Source organism: Arachis ipaensis, chromosome B02, assembly GCF_000816755.2.
Source record: "Arachis ipaensis cultivar K30076 chromosome B02, Araip1.1, whole genome shotgun sequence".
Taxonomy (NCBI): domain Eukaryota; kingdom Viridiplantae; phylum Streptophyta; class Magnoliopsida; order Fabales; family Fabaceae; genus Arachis; species Arachis ipaensis.
In genome coordinates, this window is record NC_029786.2 from 88139266 (window position 1) to 88145335 (window position 6070).

Genomic DNA, 6070 nt, shown 5'->3' on the forward strand with positions numbered 1-6070 from the left:
AGATCTTGGTTTTCACTTAGGAAGCATCTAATCTTTTCAGAAAGGTGATCTATCATGAGATAAAGATCTTCAATGTCAGGGTTATGAAATACTACCTATTCAACGTGATCTGCCATGAGGCATGGTTGGGACTTGGTTTCTGATTCTTCATCTTCTTTTGAGTCGTTTTCCAAGTCTTCCCAAGAAGCCATCAGTCTTTTCTTCTTTTCCTTCTTTGGCTTCTCCTCCTTCTTCAACTTAGGGCAATCGGATTTGAAATGCCCAGTATCTTTGCAGTTGTAGCAGATCACTTTGCTGAAGTCTTTCTTTTGTTTCCTTGAGCTACTTCCCTTGCTTCTTTCCTTCAGTTTCACCATTTTCCTGAATTTTTTGGCAAACAAAACAAATTCATTTTCAAAAGAGTCATCAATGGATTCATCATCCAGAGGGTTAGAAACAGATGTGAGAGCTATTCCTTTTCTTTTTGAGTCTTTATTCAAATATGTGTTTTCAAAAGCAAGTAAATTTCCTCTCAAATCATCATATGTCATAGAATCAAGACCACTACTCTCATATATTACTATTGCCTTAGTTTTTCACTCTTTTGTGAGACTTCTCAAAATTCTCCTCACAAGCACAGATTCAGGATACTTGATCCCCATAGCATCCAAGCCAATGATGATGATGTTGAATCTTTCAAACAGTTCATCTATCGATTCTCCTTCCTTCATTGAGAACATTTCATACTCTCTGTTCAGCATGTCTATCCTGGTCTTCTTCACTATGGTTGTGTCTTCATGAGTGACTTGAAGTTTGTCCCAGATTTCCTTTGTCGTTGTGCATCATGATACCCATCGGTATTCCTCGAAGCTGATTACACAGTTGAGCAGGTTGATAGCCTTGGCGTTGAGCTCCACCTTTTTTCTGTCTTCTTCAATCCAACTGGCTTCGGCTTTGAGAAAAACTACTCCTTCAGTACTTGTAGTGGTTGGAAATTGAAGGCCTTCCAGGATGATCTTCCAGAGTCTGTAATCTACCTCTTGAACAAAAATCTTCATTCTTTCCTTCCAATAAGTGTAGTTCTTCCCATTAAAGAGAGGAGGTCTGTTGCTTGACTGCCTTCTGTCAGATTGTAGGACACCAGGTTTGAGCCACTGTTCTCTGCCATTTAGATCTTTTCTCCAAGCTGCAAAGCTTGATCTCTTTGAGACCAAGCTCTGATACCAATTGATGGTTATCAGTGGCTAAGAGAAAGGGGGTTGAATCTTAGCCCCTTTTTCGCTTAGTGACGCTTGCTGCCTTTCAGGATTATTTGAGGAGATATTTCTTATTTTTTGTCTCGTGCCTACTCAAGAGACTTTTTTTGTCTCGTAACCAGCTAAGAGATATTTTTCAATTTTGTCTCCTTCAAACAGAAACTGATATGGACTAGAAGAGAGAGAGAGAGAGAATCACACCAAGAAGTATCCTAGTTCAGCTACTAAGTGCAATGCAGCCTACATCCAGTCTCCATCACAACAATGATGGAATTTCACTATAATCATCTTGATTACAAACACCAATTCTCCCTAGGAACTACCCTTCCTATCTGGGACAAGTCCAGAATCTATCCCCAATCCTGAATTTAACTTGGTCAACTACCAAGCTTTCAACTGCTAAGTGCTAACCCAACTTGCAAGGGGATTCCCACAGAATCATGAAACACAACACAGATATACAAAGGAACTCTAGGACATCTATGGCTTTTTCTTTTAATTTTGTATACTCTGTCTTTTTCCGCTATATGGCTTTTTCATACAAACCTCATTATTTGCCTTTTTCCATGAGACTCAAGACAGATAAAACTAAACAGAAAAATACAACATGAAACACATTGAAGGAGAAGAACTTCTGTTAGCTTGGGTAGCTATGAGAACTCTGTGCTTTCACTCTTTTCTCATTGTCTCAAGCCTTGGCTGTTCACCCTTATTATAGAAGGGGAAGCCTCCAAGGTTGAAGCGGTTGAACCGAGCCAGCTTCTTCTTCTTCAATACCAAAACCGGTTTGACCAGAGAGAGGAGAGGGAACTGAAAGCAAAATTCAACATGCAATAACCTCTTCGTCATCCCTTCTCACCAAGCTTCATCAATCCGGGCCTTCCATCTTGACTTGCTCCCCAGGAAGGATTCCTGACCCTTGATGAGTCCTTGATGCTTGACAGCTCCATCTGCTCTATCTTTTGCCTCTTCCTCCACATAGCTACAGTAGCTACCTCCTGTGATGGATGATCAGAAAGTAGAGACGAACCATACCCAAGGGATCTTTTTTCTCTGACCGAAATGGATTTCTTCCATTTTTGGGCATGGAGAGCTTAAGATTTCTTCACCACGTCTTACCATTAGTGGCAAAGATCTCAGCCACACCATACTGTTGATTTTCTTTTTGCTAAGGACATCATCACCTTAGCCCTTTTCTTGCTTCTAGCTTCACTGCTACAGTGCCTCATTTCTGATAACTTGCTTCTTCTTCTTCTCTGTGACATGACCGAAACAATAAAAGAGAAGAGAGAGAAGAGAGAGAAGAGAGAAAACTTTCAATGTTATTGAAGAATGGAATAAAAAATGAATTAATTTCTCACTTCCCTTTGCTTAGTAATGTGTGAAGCAATAATAGCAATCAAATCAATTTCAAACTTTCTCTTTCTAGTTACCAAGGCAAGCATTAACTCCATTTAATCACATTTGAGTTTCATCAAAGAGAGTGGGTAACCGAACCACTTCTCTTTCCTTTCTTTTCTTTTCAAATTCGGACCAACCACTTTGTTGGATCTAAGGGCAAAGGTTTTGGGCTTCAACTTGGCTTTCCTGGCCCATATGACATAAAACTCAGCCAAATATTGTATAACCTTTATGCACAAGGCTGGATATTAAAATCATATTAGGTTTGTTTTAATTTTCAGCCCAAATACACAATCTGCATAATAAAATTATTAATCAACTAATGTAAATTAAAATTCAACTTAATAATTTTGTAATTAATCATTTTAATAATGTTTGATCTTCATCAAATTAATTTAGAATTTTTCAAACTCATTAATATATATATATAAAATAAATCAGACCCAACGGTTTGTATTGACTTATTTAAATAAAATATATAATAATCAAATCAGACGGTCTGATTTCTCTTGAAATAACAAAAAATTAAATCTGCATTAAAATCGGACAGTCTGATTGAATACACCAAAATTTAAAATTTTTCCTCCCACATAAATCGGACTGTTCGATTTGTAGGCCTAATTTTTTTAATAAAGAAATTGGATGGTCCAATTTCTTCAACCCATAGTTTAAAAAAAGTTAAATTACACAGTCAGTCCCTACACTTTTAGTGAAATTGTAAATTGGTCCTTATACTTTAAAAGTTTGTAATTGGGTCCCTAAAGAGAATTAAAATTTATAATTTAGTCCCCGTCGGTTAAAAAGTGTTGATTTAACAGAATATTCCCAGAATATGCTGAGAATATTCTTTTAAAATAGAGAATGTGCTGAGAATATTTTGTTAAATCAAACTCTTTTTGAACAATGGAGACTAAATTGCAAATTTTAATTATCTTTAGAGATTCAATTATAAACTTTTAAAATATAGAAACCAATTTATAATTTCACTAAAAATGTAGAGACCAACAGTATAATTTAACCTTTAAAAAAAATTGCCTCATATTCATGTCTAACCCTTTTATTCTCTATATCTATGCACAACACACCGACGTTGGATATAAAAGCCTTATAATAATACTAATCTCTTAAGTGTGTATTTATCTCTTGTATCATTTCTAAATGTTAATCAATTAAATTAAGTGATAAATTATGAATATTTTTAGAACATATGTAAAATATACAATTAATTATACACAATCCAATATTATTTATACGTGAAGTATCCCTTCTACAATATCAGCTAGCTAGCTAGTTTAAGATTTTATTTTATTTGATTCAATTAAGAAAACTTAAAATTGAAGATCATGAAATACCAGGTGTCAATGTGTCATGGTTATGCCTCGATAAACGGATCCAACCACATGATTAATTTGATTAATAATAATTGAGTTTATCTATTTTATAATTTTAAAATGTAGGTTAAATTTATAAAATTAAAATTATTTTATTAAGAATATAAAAAAATTAATATATTTATTAAATAAAAATATTTTAAATTTTTTTGTTAATAATAAACTTATCATTTGTCCTAATATTAGCCAAATGCCCAGACCTATAAAAATTGTGTCAGTTGGTGTGCAGGCAACTGTGTTTCATGGATTTTATTTTTTCAATAAAATATTATTAATTGACAGAAGAAGAAGATGCCACAAGAAACCAGCTCGTGTATCAGTGAGGACAAAGTCGAGTTGATACTCAAAATAGCCTCTGAAATTTGACTCCCAATTCAATTTAGCCCTCAAGGTTTCAATTGACTCTAATTGTACCCTGAAATTTTGATCCATATCTCAATTTGGCCCTTCCGTCGTTTTCCGTCATCGGAGAGCTGACTTGACAAATTTAGTTGACACATGGCACTATCAAAACGACATCGTTTAACTTTTGGCACCCAAATTGTTTAGAAATGACGTCTTTTGACATGAGAAAGGGGTTAATACCAAAACCCAAACGTTAACCACTTGAAAATAAAATTCCCAACTGACCCTCCTTATTCCTCCTCCTCCCCATTGTATACGTACCTTCAGAGAAGAACCATGGGTGTCGTTGTAACTAAAGCTTGAAGCTTTTCTTACTTGTTTCGTCCCCATTGTGAAGATTAATTGCCTGAGAATCACCATATCTTCAAAAACAGGTTAGTTACAAAATCGTTGCTCTCAGCATCGATGCTCTGTTTTCTGCAAAATATTGCATGAGGTCTATTCTTCATTTTTTTCGCTCTATTTCATCAGTGAAATTTTGGGGGACTTTGGTTGATTACGATTGTTGATGATGGTAGAGTTCTTGTATGCTAGGGTTTAATTTGTTTTGTATGCATGTGGCTGTGATCAACTAAATCCTATAATTTTTTGTAACACAGTCATTGATTCTTCATATTCCATTTTAAAATAGCAATCTTACTCCTTCATATTCCATTTTAATTGAGAATTGATTCTATTATTTGTTGCAAAATATTAGCTTTTAATTTGACATTCTAACTACGCAGTTCTGGTTAATTTGTTTATTTGTTCTTTTTAATTGATTTTTCATTGAAAAACTATGTAATTTTTATGGTAGACTCATGCTGTATGTCATTCAATATGTTCTTGTTACCTTTTGATCATTTTAAATCTAATAGATACAATAATCTATGCGGTGAAATTTATGAGATGTGATATAGAACAACCGAACAACTTTTGTATATCTTTGAGAAATTGCATTGATCTATGAAAATACATGTGAGATTCGGTGAGGTGATTGAAAATGCTCCATTAACACCACATCTTGCTGTTGATGATGCACAAGCTTCAGAGATTATACTCACCCAACCCACTTACTCATAGTCAGAAAATCAAGAACAGGTAGTGATTGGTTTCTAATGTTTGATGAACTGTTGACTAGTTTGTAACCGTTTATCATACACGGTTAAATGTTTTTTGGATCCAATGGATTGATGTTATTTGGTTATCTTCGAGAGACTCTTGTGATTTGGAAAAATTGGGGCTGCTAGGTTTTATTTAAAATTTTTAGGGGCTAAATTGATGCCTTCAAACATTTTGCCACGTCATCTAACTGCTTTGCTGCCATGTGTCAACCGAAATTTCCAGGTCAACTTTCCGGTGACGGAAAACGACGAAAGAGCCAACTTGAGGCACGAGTCAAAATTTCAGGATACAATTACAGTCAATTGAAACTTTGGGGGCTAAATTGAGTTGGGAGTCAAATTTCAGGAGTCATTTTGAGTATTAACTCGACAAAGCCAGAGGTAAGAAATTTTGAGAGCAGTTTTGTTAAGGTTCCTCCAAAAGGTTGTTTCTTGAAATAAAGTTCCTTGACGATGAGCATTAATTAATTAAATAAAAAATATAAAAATTTAACTTTTAATTAATTAATATTAATAAATTTTTTAATTTTAAAAA